Source organism: Felis catus, chromosome F1 (genome assembly GCF_018350175.1).
Source record: "Felis catus isolate Fca126 chromosome F1, F.catus_Fca126_mat1.0, whole genome shotgun sequence".
NCBI classification, from domain to species: Eukaryota; Metazoa; Chordata; class Mammalia; order Carnivora; family Felidae; genus Felis; species Felis catus.
Window position 1 is genome coordinate 34,280,639 of NC_058384.1, and position 13,975 is coordinate 34,294,613.

At 45.1% G+C, this 13,975-nt stretch overlaps 1 long non-coding RNA gene across 1 annotated transcript; it reads left to right on the forward strand.

The window, feature by feature from the left end:
- The first annotated feature begins 251 nt into the window (after positions 1–251).
- Positions 252–12,249, forward strand: LOC123382840. The gene is made up of 3 exons (XR_006591895.1): positions 252–1,800; positions 8,448–8,650; positions 10,104–12,249. It is a non-coding gene; the product is annotated as an uncharacterized LOC123382840 (long non-coding RNA).
- Positions 12,250–13,975: the final 1,726 nt, after the last annotated feature.

Below are 13,975 nucleotides of genomic sequence, written 5' to 3' on the forward strand. Positions count from 1 at the left end.
ACCCCGCGTCAGGCTCCGTGCTGACATCGGGAGCCCGATTCAGATTCTGTGTCTCCCTCTCTCTCTCTCTGTCCTTCCCCTGCTCATGCTCTCTCTTTCTCTCTCAAAAGTAAACAAACATTAACCATTTTTTAAAAAAAGAAGTTGTATGAACCATAAATGAAATAATACATGTTGAAGGCAGAACCTGGAATACAGTGAGTGGGCGGATGATTTGTCTAACCAATGAGGATTAACTAACTAGCAAAAAAAAAGAAAAAGAGACTCATGGGCCAATCAGCGTCTAGAACTTGGTTGAAGTTGCCAAGGAACCGTGAGCACTTGCGTAAGTGCCTGAAATAAACCCAGGCCACTGTGGTCATAACCGTACTGTCCCCTATGCTGGCTAGCCAACAGGTACGGTTCTAGGCACTTCACAAACACTTCTTGGGATGTTAACTGTCAGATAGTCAGTAAGGATTTTCTGGCAAAAGCGGGCCAGAGAATAGCTGCCCCTAAGAAACTCCGCTGAGCCGAAGCGCTCACCGCCCTTCTCTAAGCCGTGGGCACTGAGACCATAGCTGTTCCTTCCCCTGTGGCTAAGATGTGATTTGCTGGCGAGAAGACTGGACTCGGCAAAGGGCCTCAGGTCCGCCACTCCCAGGCCGACCCGCTGCGGGGACGCTTCTCTGCCGCTCTGAACCCCAGTTTGCTCCACCAGCTATAAAGACAGCGGCCTCACCGAGAGCAAAGCGTGAAACGAGATAATCCGTGTGAGAGTTCAGATCGCGGTGCCAGGTTCACGGCAAGAACCCAACACCCAGCTGGCAGAACAGCACCTTGTAAATAGCAGAGGCAGGAGGCGCGGGTGGGAGCCCGGCAGCAGGGAGCCTGGATTCTGGGAGGAGATAGAAACCTCCGCGGAATATACTACCCCACCCCACGGCCCAGCACGCACCAAGTCTGATGAGCTCTTGAAATTGTCCTCTTCTAGGGGCCAGGCATATGCATACACCTGCGGGCACTTTGTTCCAAGCCAGCCCCTCAGCTGGGGCTGAGGAAACCAAAAGGACCAGGCAGCAGGCTGTGAGTCCCGCAGGCACGCTGGCCCCGCATCCCCATTAGACTGCGAGGTCCAAAGCCCCACTCGGCGCCAATCCTTTCTGCAGGCAACGGCCAACCCCCCAACTAGGAGAATCAATGGATTTTTCTCCCCACCGATACCTAAATAGCTATTTGAATGTGTTCTGTAACAGGAGGAGCTGTTGAACAAAAGGTCAGGGCTGATCTGAAGTCCGTCTTTCCGTCGGCAGTTGCTTTTAAACACGCAATGCTCCAGCTCTGCGAGGCCCTGAAGATAAAAAAAAAAATTATATAAATGTACAAATGACTTTATGACTTTGATTATGCAACTTCTGAGAAAATAGCCATCTGAACCGTTAAGGAAGACTAAAGATATTGTGATAAAGAAGACTCTTTGAAATTCTGCTTTTTAAAAAAAAAAAAAAATCTATGTCATGAGATATGAATGTAGCCAAAGCCTTGATAAAAGTCGTGTCAGCCTTTTGCCACAGAAGCTGCCGAAGCATGAAAGAGACCACGGGCCTGGAGATCTTTGCTGCCTTTAAAGTCTGGCTTATTAACATGCATTAGAGTCTTCCTGAAGATGGGTCTGGCCAAAGGTTATCAAGGGAAACTTAATTTAATGAGCCCAGAACACAGGGAGAGGAGCCCTGTAAAGCCAACACCGAGAGGAATTTGGGGCAAGGGCATTTCATTTTCTGAAGAGGAGAAACAAAGATAAACTCATTAAAGCGCAAGGTACTATACTGTTGGTTTTTTATCCTCCCAGTGCCGCTCTCCCAGTTGGTTTTTTATCCTCCCAGTGCCACTCACTCTCAGTTTGGAGGCTAACACCCCTCCCCACCCAGAATGGAAGCTGATGGTAATAGAAGCTTGGGGGGGGGGGCGGGGAGGGCGGGAAGAGAAGGGCTATGGGAAAGGCTGTTGTGTAGACCAGCAGCGGGGTTGAGATACGACAGGAGTCTGTCCTGTCAGCCAACAGCTTCCTCCAAGGCTGAGGCTGTGCTTTCTGCGATTTGGTGAGCCGTAGATCTAACCATGGTGGTTATGCAAATGCAGGTTAAAAACTCTGGAAATCCTAAGGAGGGAGGGAGTCGCTGCCAGCAATGTTGCAGCTGCTCCCCAGCCATGAGAATGAATTGCTCCAAGGCTAGAATGGTAAAGACACCTTTCAATGAAGGGTCATAGACCGACATGCCTATGGGACACAGGCACCCAGCGTAAGTTAGTGAATCAGGCCAGCCCTGAGATAGAGGGCATGTTGGAGTGAGATTGTGGCTCTTTTTCTTTTTTTTCCCACTTATTTTGAGAGAGAGAGAGAGAGCAAGCACGAGCAGGGAAGGGGCAGAAGGAGAGGGAGAACAAGAATTTCCAGCAGGCTCCACCCTTGTTAGTACAGAGCTCCGTCCCATGAACTGAACAGAAATCAAGAGTTAATGCTTAACCGACTGGGCCACCCAGGCGCCCCCGGGGCCGTGGCTCTTCTTAACGGGGCACCCAACCTGCCTTCCTGGCGCATGGTTGCCCTACTGGGAGAGCGACTTCTTGCCAAATCTGCCTGTCCAAAGGAAGCCGAAACTGGAATGTTTAGAGGGAAGCTCCTGATTTTAAAGCGCTGGTGACTAGCTCAGTGTTTTTTAAACTTTTAAACGCGGTGAGCCAAGCAAAACATGTCTGTGGAATGTATATAGCCAAAAAGCCTGTCAATCTGGGGCCTATTACTAGACGAGTAAATGGTATTGGATGGCATGGTGCAAATGCTGAAAGTCAGAGGGAGAAGGAAGTACCTGTTGGAACGGCCGAATGAATGATAGCATTTGCCTGAGTTTGTGGAAAATATCACCCAACTAGGACTGCCATGAGTGGCCACACCTCTTATATATTACACAACTCCAGGGGGGGCACCATTTATAACGAAGACTACATATGTGGCCCCTCTAGAAACCTCAGAGTGCCCAGTCTACACAACCACACTCCTGCAGCCCTGGTTGTGACACATACCCGGTCCTTCATTTCAAGTGGGTTCTTGAGGGACAGAGGGCAAACTCATTCAAGTCCTCACCCTTGATTCAGATGGAGCAGAACGCCCATGCTTGATCCTCAAGAATGATTTTGATTCTGATTTCATCAAGATCACTTAGAAACAACTCCTTGGCGTGGTCAACAATACCCAGCAGGAACGGGATTTTTTTTTTTTTTCTTTTATCTCACTGACTGCAAAGTAGGATGATCCCAACTTTCATTAGCATAGACCCAGGGGACTGTACTTTGGTAGTGACTCAGCCTAAGGACGCTCACGCGTGAGATTTTATTTCAATTGTAAAAATAGAAGTTATATAAATTCCAGTGGCTTTGTGTGTAGTATATTTATAAAATTTGCCATGGAAGATTGACGGTTGGGCTGTATATTCTGTGCTAGATTAATGTAATAATGAAACGTGATGTATGCCCTCATAGGGTGTAAAGTTATATCTCAAATGACCCAGAGGTTTCAAAGGCAGTGGCAACACCGGCTGGCCTCTGGAGCAGTAAGCTACCTGTGCAACCGTGCAACCGACCTCATGGTAAAGGATAGAAAGGGAGCGCCAGAAAGTGGCAGAAGGACACTTTCCTAGCATCTTGAATCCAGAAATCGTTATTTTCCTCGGAAACTCAATAGGGACAGAAACACGTGCCTGCAGTAAGTATCTTCAAGGAAGAGAAATAAATGAATGTGCTAGGGAATGTGATGAGCTGCCTTTCAGTAGCTCAGAAAATATGTAACCAGTAATTCCCATAAATATTTAATAATAAGCCAGATATATAAAGACAAAGGGAGATACAAACACATTTGTTACACAGTATTAAAAATGCATCATAAACATTTGTTGACTAAAACGATATTTCAATTTACATAATCCCCCAAAGACAGAGTTTCAGTCCTGATGACAAACAGTGACAATCTCTAAGGGAGGGGATGAAAAAGAAGGTTGGGTCTCTCGGCTGACCCTGTCTCTGCTTGTCTTGGTGGCAGTGGTGGGGCAGGACAGATCCCTGGGTTGCTGGATCACTAATGAGGACCTTAATACTCATCTGCATAGGGGCTGTCCTACGACAGACAGAGTCTCTAGAACATAAGGAAAAAAACCCCCAAAACTATGAGACATTCCTCTCTTTGGTTACCACTGGGTCAGCCCGTGCAAATAAAAATCGAGCGTTCAAAATAAGAATGGCTACATCTGACGTGTTCAATGCTTTATGCGGGGCGGGAAAAATGAACTGTCACAAACAAAGAAATATCAGATCGGAACAGTGCAAGAGCCTAATAAACATCTTCATGAAAAGTTAAAACGGCTGCCTCATTTGTCTGCAGCATGAGTCAGGCGCCACTGGGAGGGAGCTCCTGCTTCCCTTCCAAATCAAGGACAATCTGCTGGCTTCAAAATAAAGAAAAGGAAAGAGAAGGGGGCCCCGTCTGGTCAATGATTTATTTATGGAGCCCAGAAAACTCTTCTCCTCTAAAATGCTATTTTTCCTGGGTTCTAACCCTTCAATCTTCTTCCAGCCTGGGAATATATGTTTCTCCCGTCCATGTATTTTTCAGTGGTTTTCATTATTACATGACACATAGTTCACCTCCATCTACATTGCCAAGATCTCAGCGGGGTTGCCGCTCCGAAATTCAGAATCAATGCTTTGTCTCGCCTGAGGACCTCGCCTGTTTCCCCTCTGGAGGAAAGACCTCCCGACCCCAGGAAGAGGCTGGGAGCAGAGCAGTGGGAAACAGTGGCATCGGCAATCGGTAATGTCCACAGTTTGTACACAAATGACTTTTGAAAAATGAAGCAGAGAGAAGGGTGAATGAGCAAGCAGCCCAAAAGGTAGCCTGTTGCTAGGTAGAGAAAAAAAAAATCTTAGCCCATGTCCTTGGAGGGGTCCCAGTTGTCTCAGACTTTAGGATGACTCTCTATAAATACTCGTGGATTTGAGGGACGGGGACATAAAAGAGACTCCAAGCAATAACCCCTAGGTATGGGTGAGCCTGCACGTTAGAGAACTCGGTGTGAACCGCGTGTTGACCTTTAATAAAAACACGGGTGTGAACGAGCTTCCAGGACTACATAAGCGGCATCTCAAGATACATCCCAGCCCAACGTCCGGGGTCTGAAGGCAACGTCAGTCGGCATTGAGAGAGACGTAGCCACCCATTTGCTTCTCCGGCTGCTCAGAGAAATACTTCTAAGGGACTAGTATTTATTTACAGAATCATTCTTTTAGGAAGATGCTCCACGGTTCCTCATTCCCTGCCCACAGATTTGCTCAGAAAACTGGCCACAGACCAGAGTGCAGTTCAGGTGTTACCTTCTTGAAGAAGCCTTTCTTTCTGCTCTGTATCCTGTAGCTGCTTATGTAGTGGCACCTGTTCATGCTGCAGTGTAGCTCTTGGTTGGATGGATATTTCTCCCACGAGAATGAGAGTTCTCAAGGGCAGGACCAAGGCTCATTCAGCTCTGTAGCCTCAGCACCTAGTACAGTGCCTGGCACATAGCATGGAATCAGCAAATCATCGCTAATTTTGTTTGTCGAGTGGAAATTCACTCCGATTTCCGATTTTCTCTCCCTGCCCCCTACGGTACTTTGGGTGTTTTCTTACCTTTAAGAGTACTTTTCTGGGGGTGCCTGGGTGGCGCAGTCGGTTAAGCGTCCGACTTCAGCCAGGTCACGATCTCGCGGTCCGTGAGTTCGAGCCCCGCGTCGGGCTCTGGGCTGATGGCTCAGAGCCTGGAGCCTGTTTCCGATTCTGTGTCTCCCTCTCTCTCTGCCCCTCCCCCGTTCATGCTCTGTCTCTCTCTGTCCCAAAAAATAAATAAACGTTGAAAAAAAAAAATTTAAAAAAAAAATAAAAAAAAAAAAGAGTACTTTTCTGGTCCTCTGTCTTTTCCCATTTGGGTACTCTTCTCTCTCCCTTCTTTCATTCTTATCATTTGTCACTACATCTTCCTCCCCACCCCCCATCCTCTTTCTCTAGTCTTGGCCTTGGGTCTACCAACGATCCACGTGGGTGTTTCCTAAGAAAGTATTCCCAGAATTTTCTTAAAGAAAGGCTACGTTTTGGTTCTTTGACATCCCTTGGGATCACCAGAGAGATGAGATGGCATGAAACAGTGAAATCTCTCAGTGGAGTAGGAGAGAGGAGAAAGGTAACCATGCCATCTATACTCCCACTAGGATAGGGAGCTGGTTAGGAAGTGGGGGATCCTATGGTAACAACCAACTTTGAGTCTCACTGGAAATTAGCCCAGAATCCACAAGGAGATCCACACCCACGAGGTAGGCCTTCCCTCATTTAACATAACAGGTAGATAGAGGTGGCTATCTCTGCTTTAGGGGATCAGCCCTTTTGTTGTTGTTGTTTTTTCTTCCCTACTCAGGAGGGCACAGCCAAAACTGACATACTTTTCTTTCTTAGGAAAGGATACCCTAAGTCCAGAAGTCAGGAAATGAATAGAATCGTCCAATGGCAGACTCCATTAGTAACATCTCAATGCTCTCCAAACATAGTCCTCCCAGGGATGCCACATTCAGCAATTCTGAGATGTGCCCATACAGCCTGTGACATTAATCAAATTCATGAAGGCAGGCTGAGGCCAGAATGCTTAAGGCCAACGCATCCTAACATGTTCTTCCTCCATTACGGGGAGAAAGCAAGCCTCAGTGTAACGTGACATCATCAATCTAAGTAGGCAAGTGGAATAGATTTCCCGATTACCAGGTTAAGCGATGCATCAAACAGGAGCGAGCCTGGTCATTACTAATCATTTAAATTTAGGAAGACTGAGCTCAGTGACATTATCAGGCCCACATTAAAGAGTGACTTCTCTCTGCTATCAGGGATGTATTGGTGTCCCCTCCAGGATTTATTACTATGGGAAGCTGCAAGATCGGCTGAGGCAGCAACTATCTATGGTACCAGCACCCCATCCATCATCCCCGTGACCCCAATTCTGGTCAGCCTTGAGGGGCTGGGGCCTCTAATCTCTCCCCTTGTTGGGGCCCTTCAGTGGTCAAGTCTACAGGCAGACAGACTAAAGAGCAAGCATTTAGAAATGAGTTCAATTAGAATACCTTGTTATATTGTCATTAAATCCCCAACCAGCTTATTTCTCTCTGGTATTCTTTTTGGAAAAACACACTGATTGATCATACTCTAGACGCCGATAGCCGTCTGAGCCCAAAGACGGCTTTTTCCCAAGATATACATGCTTCAAACCCACCCCCAGGGGTTTTATTTCACTGTTCTACCGGGGCCCTCAGGTATGTAAATGGAAAATGAAATTCTCAAGTGATTCCGAATCACACACATCATTAATAATCACTGATTTGGAGGGTCCCCTTTGGGAAGAAGCTAGGGAGTGGAGTTGATATCTAGGAACTCCCCACCAACAAGATCACTAAGCAAAGAGCCACCAACTGGGCTTGAAAGCCAGAGTAAAGACATTGGTCAGGGACAAGGTCTCGGGCATCATCCTTCTATGCCAGCACTTCTAGAACTTTAGTGCACATGTGAATCACCTGGGAAACTTGTCGATGTCTGGACTCTGGTCCAGTAGGTCTAGAGTGGAGCCTGAAACTCTGCACTTCTGACAAACTCCCAAGTGACACCAGGGCTGCTGGCCCATGAACCACACTCTGAGTCGCAAGGATCTGGAAGAACGGTTCTCAAACTTGACCTCACGTTAGAATCACCTGGGGAGCTTTTAAAACTCCCAGTGGCAGGCTCAGCCCAGACCAATCAAATTAGAATCTCCAGGGGTGGACCCCAGGCACCAGTATTTTTTTTTAAACCTCCCTGGGTGATTCCTTTGTTCAGCCTAGGTTGAGAATCATTGATGTACACTGATGAACAGCTCCACTCCTGTGGCTGAATTCAGTAATTACTCAGTCTTCTATGTTGGCTATTTTGATGGTGGGCATTTAGTATAAAAATCCACCTTTATCTCAAACACATAGGCCAAGTGTTTATCAGGAAGCCGACCCCACTTCCTGCTCCAGGTATGGGTCTGAGGGATGCAAAGGTTATTTGACTTCCCCCGGTGGTTGCTGAAGAATATGTATATCACCTAATATGAGTCAATGGATGTCAAGAGAGGCTCCTGCAGTCTGTCTTAAATATAGATATACGTGAACCAATAAATGTCTTATTGCTTAACCTAGTTTTATTTAGATGACTATATCTTCTCATATGGGCACATGGCTTATGTAGAACAAAGGACTGGATAATGCAGTAAAACCCTCCTCATACGTCCCCAGATGGGAACAGGTCTACCAAATTTGACTCAAACTTATCCCACCCCCCTTAACCTTCCTTCACCTCCATTTCTTCTGCTATCCTCCCCTCTCTCTAGAAACGGCAGGCGGAAGGTGAAGGGAATGGCCTTGGGACTGCAAGCTGTGCCCACCCTCTCGTAAGAAGAATGCCCTTGGAAAAGTCCCCAGCTTTACTTAAGCCCTGGCTTGCTGATTTTTAGCCGGATAAGAGTAATATCTGTGTCACAAGGCTTTGGTGAGCATCAAATGTGATCATAGATGTGCAAGCATCCTGCAAATGGTAAGTTGCTGTAAAAATGTCATCTGTGGTTTTTTGTGGCTGCTGCTTGCTGTTAGGAAAAATAAGCAGTGATCCCAAAGGTGGAAGTTTGTTCATAGTACTAGTCATTGTGTATCCATGCACCGTCTCATGGAGAACCCAGGCAAAGCTGGGCGTACTTCTCCTTCTGGCAGAGTTCCCATCTGAGAAGGTGTCCCTGAGTTATCTAGAGCAATCAGGGTGGAGGAAGAGACATAAATCCTGCTGTTCCTTGCAAGAAGTGGGGGGCGCGGGGTGGAGGGAGAGAAAAGGAGGTTGCAACCTAAATGATTTTTAATTATTTTCTAATTCACTACATCATTAGGAAGACAGGGAAAACTCTTGAGCCTTAAGACACGGTGATCTAATGTCATTGATTTTCACATATATTTTATGAGTGATGAAATATGAGGAAGCTGGGAGAGAAAAGGTTTTCAAATATGATAAGACTAGAGAATCTTCCAAACCCATTTATAAAAAGAAGTCAAGTCGTGGGCTCAGGGTGAGTTTGCAAAAGTCAGACTTCGAGATGTCCCTTTGTGGGTTAGACCCGAAAGCTTCCTGACTCCCCAGACCGACTGAGGGTGTGTTGGCTGCCTCCTTGACAATTATGAATCTGAGAATTAGTAAGTGTATGTCCACTAAAATGTAAGTTTCTCTAGATCGTTCACCATCACGTCTTCAGCCTTTAGCACAGAGCATGGTGCATCGGAGGCCCTCATACATTTCAAATGAATGAAACTCAAGTCTCTCGCACTGCACTGCGCCCTTCAAAAATAAGGGAACATGACCCTTTCACTAACGCCACTGGGCTTGTATTATTTGGGGGCCTATATGCAAAAATAATTTAACGAGAAACAAGTCAACAATGTTGAAAATCAAGCAACTGAGTACCAAAGAGCTACTACCAACGGTGAGGGACTAGCGTTAACGGAGCAAAGAAAAATGAGGATGGGCTAGAGTTACACAGAACAGCCTCCCAGATGAAGTAGAATGTATCCCTATTCCTCCAGTTCCTAGCATGCTGCCTTGAGCAATTATACAGTCTTCAAATATTCAGTCAAATGGCTTTATTTCCAGATGATAATCTCTTCACGATCTTTCTAAGGTGAAACTAAGCAAAACTCAATCAACCCACCTTAAGTATAAATTATTAGTAATGTTAACACACATATAGTGAAGTTCACCATACGAAGGCATATGTTGTAGTCCATCTTTGAAGTTATAATAAATTGTACGTGGCTGGAGAGGGAGTAGAAGGCAGACCAAATATTCCCAAGAGAACCGCACTGCCTGCCCGTTTTGGAAGCCTCCCTTTCTTGGGTTGGTTAGAGATAAGCCAAAGCCCCATAAGCTGGGCTGCAACGGCAATTTTTTGTGCACCTTCTAAGCCCAGTAATTAATAAATGATTTGTTTATATTTGTTGTATTCTAGCAACAACTCTAAAAGGGTCATATCCTGCCCTTACTTTACCAATGGAGAATCTAAGGAACACAATACCTCAGTAACTTGCGAAGAGTCACATGGTCAGTAAGTAGCAGAACCAGGCTTCAAACCCAGATCTGACTGCAGGGACAATGCTCTGAACCGGATGCTACCCCACCTTCTCTCTCCTGCCGTGTTATTAAATCAGACTTTTTCTAAAAAGAGAATAAGACTCCACTGTTTCACGACCTACTTGGAAACAGAGTATGGCCCAGATAGAGGATGGACTGTGTCTTTCTTCTTCCTCAGGGCCAAGAAACTGTCTGCAATAATCTGGAGGCCCGTGAGCCACATGACAACTGTAGGTGAACTAGGGTTCAAAAGGTAACTAGAGTTTGGTAGACTTGTGAACTGAGTTTGGAGTCCTGCAGTCACTGGTATGCAAAGGCAAAAAGGGTAGTCACTGAAGAGGATGACTTAAAGAACCCAAGTGAAGAATTGGCTACATTAAATGAAGGAAAACTAATTCAGAGGCCACTAACTCTGCATTGGGGTGGGAGACGAAAAATCAGAACTCTTTTTATAAGATTGGGAATTCACAAATAGTCTCTGCTGTGATTGGAGAGAGAGAATGTATTTCGGGCGATAAAAGTAGGAAGAGGTCAATAAACATTTCTGAAAGCACAGATGACCAGTTGAAAAGACTATCTTACGAAAATGAATCTATTACTGAAGTGCTGGACCAACAAAGGAAAGTAGAGGTTGAAGTCAAAGCCGTAGGGATTCAGCAAACTGTTGCTAAAGTAACAATCCATTACGAGGCTATTGTAACACAAGAAACCTTGAGAAGGATGATTGATAAAAACACTTGGAGTGGATATAGAGGAGGACAAAAAATTTGTGTGGAGGTGTATGGCCTAGATTACTTATAGAAGACTGGTATCATCAGTAAAAAATAGAAAAACACAAATATTCAGTTAGGAGAAAAGTTAACGACAGTAATGGCTACCATTTTTTCATTGAAATATCACTGTGCCAATCATTGTATCACTCTTCAGACCCTATGTAATTGAGTCTTCACAAACATACTGTGCTCTAGGCAATTGTTGTTCTCTTCTACAATAATAAAGAAAAAAGTCTCAGGTTAAGTTATTTGCCTAAAGTCACATAGGTAGCAAGAGATGGTCCCAAAATAATGAGATGAGTCTTAAACATTTTGAGATGTCGACAGAGTATTACAAAAGAAATACTGAAATACAATTTGGAAAATGGGGTAGGAAGAAAATTAACTGGAGGTATCACTGTAATGATTTTGTTGCCTGAAGGGACCACCATGACCTGTGCCTTAATGGCACCAAGGTGAGGGTGTGAGGCTGGAAACGCAAATTAGGGACCTTGTCAAGGTCAAGGTCCTTGTCAAGGTCCTTGTCAAGGACCATGTCATGACCTTGTCAAGAAGGAAACGCTGGAAACGCAAATTAGGGACCTTGTCAAGGTCAAGGTCTTTGTCAAGGTCCTTGTCAAGGACCATGTCATGACCTTGTCAAGAAAAGATGGTTTCCTGAAGAAATATCCAAAGGAGGTGGGGGAGCAGACTACATGACAGGATTTTGTGAATGCTCATAAGTCAAAGAGTAGTTTGACCATTAGGATGTCCATTATCCAAAAAAAACAGAAAAAAAGTATGTGAAGAAACTGGAACCCTTGTGCACTGCTGATGGGAATGTAAACAGGCACAGCCGCTGTGAAAACCAATATATGAGATCTAAAATGGCTAAAATAATGATGGGAAATAACTACTGTGTTTCAGCATAATGGAAAAAAAGATAATGGCTAACATGGTAAATGCTATGCTATATATAGTTTATCAGAATTTTAGAAGCGTAAAGTTGGATGAAGAATGAGGCTCTTCCACTCTGCATTATGTGTGTTGTGAGGAGGTTGGAGAGGTCCAACTAACCATCTTAAAGGACGGTCCAACGCACCGTCTTAAAGAGCCTAGCATTAGGAAAACAAGTTATAGGTGTATAGTTGCTGATTTTTATGCTCTGACCCACCTCATCTAAAGAAGAGAGACTAAGGGGCGCCTGGGTGGCGCAGTCGGTTGAGCGTCCGACTTCAGCCAGGTCACGATCTCGCGGTCCGTGAGTTCGAGCCCCGCATCGGGCTCTGGGCTGATGGCTCAGAGCCTGGAGCCTGTTTCCGATTCTGTGTCTCCCTCTCTCTCTGCCCCTCCCCCATTCATGCTCTGTCTCTCTCTGTCCCAAAAATAAATAAACGTTGAAAAAAAAAATTTAAAAAAGAAGAGAGACTGGGATTAATTAACAAAATGATTTCAAGAATTTAATAACAAATTCATTCATTTATTCCCCCACTAAGTGTTACCTTTCGTATAGCACGTAGCCACCTCTGGTCCCAACGTGACATCAGAGGAAAAATCCATAATTGGGATTAAGGAATCAAAGGGTGAAACTAAAAACGAGGACAAATTGTCTCCTGGCGGAGAGTTCTTCATCCTGGCACTGAGTGCCTCAGGGAGCATTAAACCTTGTTTTCTGGAAGTATTCAGGCACAGGACAGGGTCAAATCTTCTGCGTTAGAAATAGAAGCAAGGCATGGCCGCCATCACTCTACAACTCCCTCCCTACCTTCCGATCCTGTAGGTCATTGAGCTCTGTGTTGTTTTCTGCTAAGTGCCTCATACAGACTTGGAGATTCCTGGAGCCTTCTTAGCTTGAGCAAAGAGACAACACACAATGTTCCAAAGCTATGCAAACCCTTAAATGGGGGCTGAGGGAGAGGGTTTGGCATTTAGTGGAGACAATTCTCCCACACGTTTCTCATCTCAGAGATGTTACAACTCCTGACGGCTTCAATCTTTCATTTTAGAGATTTCTATTGATTGGGTAAGAATCACACACATTTTGTCCACAGCACAGAGATATCAAAGCAAATTTTTCCCCTAGTGCCATTTCCCCAGGGAATGGAAATGATTGATTTTTATTGGTTCGGCTTCTAGGATACTCACATCTCAATCCAGCCAATTTTCTTTGGAGAGAGCCCACTCCAGTCCACTTAATTGTATTTTCTAACCAAGGAGTTGAAAGAGATTTGTCATCTTTACAGTCCAGAGGACATGAATCTCCAGACTCGTCTTCCAATTGTGTGAGCTTGTTTCTGAAGTTGGTGATCGAAGAAGGGAGCCAGGGCTTAGGGGAAAAAAATCACGTAAAAATATAAAGCTAAAAATACAGTGACTGAGACACTGGCCAAAAAAAAAAAAAAAAAATGAAAACAAAAACTGAATCAGGGCGTGAAGGAATTGAGAGTTCTGAGGAGAAATCATGTGCTCCCCACTTTCCTAACTTTTGTTAGACAGCAATTACTGTGCATTGTCTTTTATTTGCATCTGAATGAAGAAGAACCACTTAGAGGCTAATAAAGTCACCTCCCCCCCCCCATTCCCTGATTACATCTTCTTTCCTGTTTGCCTTTTCTCTAGGCTCATCCTCTACCTCCATGAACCTCTCACGGCACCCACCTCTGCTTCTCTTAACTTTCATTTAATCTCGCACCAGCTCCCATGTCCCACTTGTCTCCTCAATATCTTGCTCCAGAGCAAATTAGGAATGCTAACCAATTTTGAGACTTTGGAAAAATCCATGCCCAGGGGAAAAGGGAAGTCTCCCTCCATTCTCTTGGCGAAAGAAAAGATGCCCAGCTCAGGTTTCTTCTGACATTGCCACTTTCTAGCCCTTGAATTTTTCCTTACTAAAATGTGACACTGGGGCACCTGGGTGGCTCAATCGGTCAGGCCTCTGAGCCTTGACCTCAGCTCAGGTCATGATCTCATGGTTTATGAGATTGAGCCCTGTGTCAGT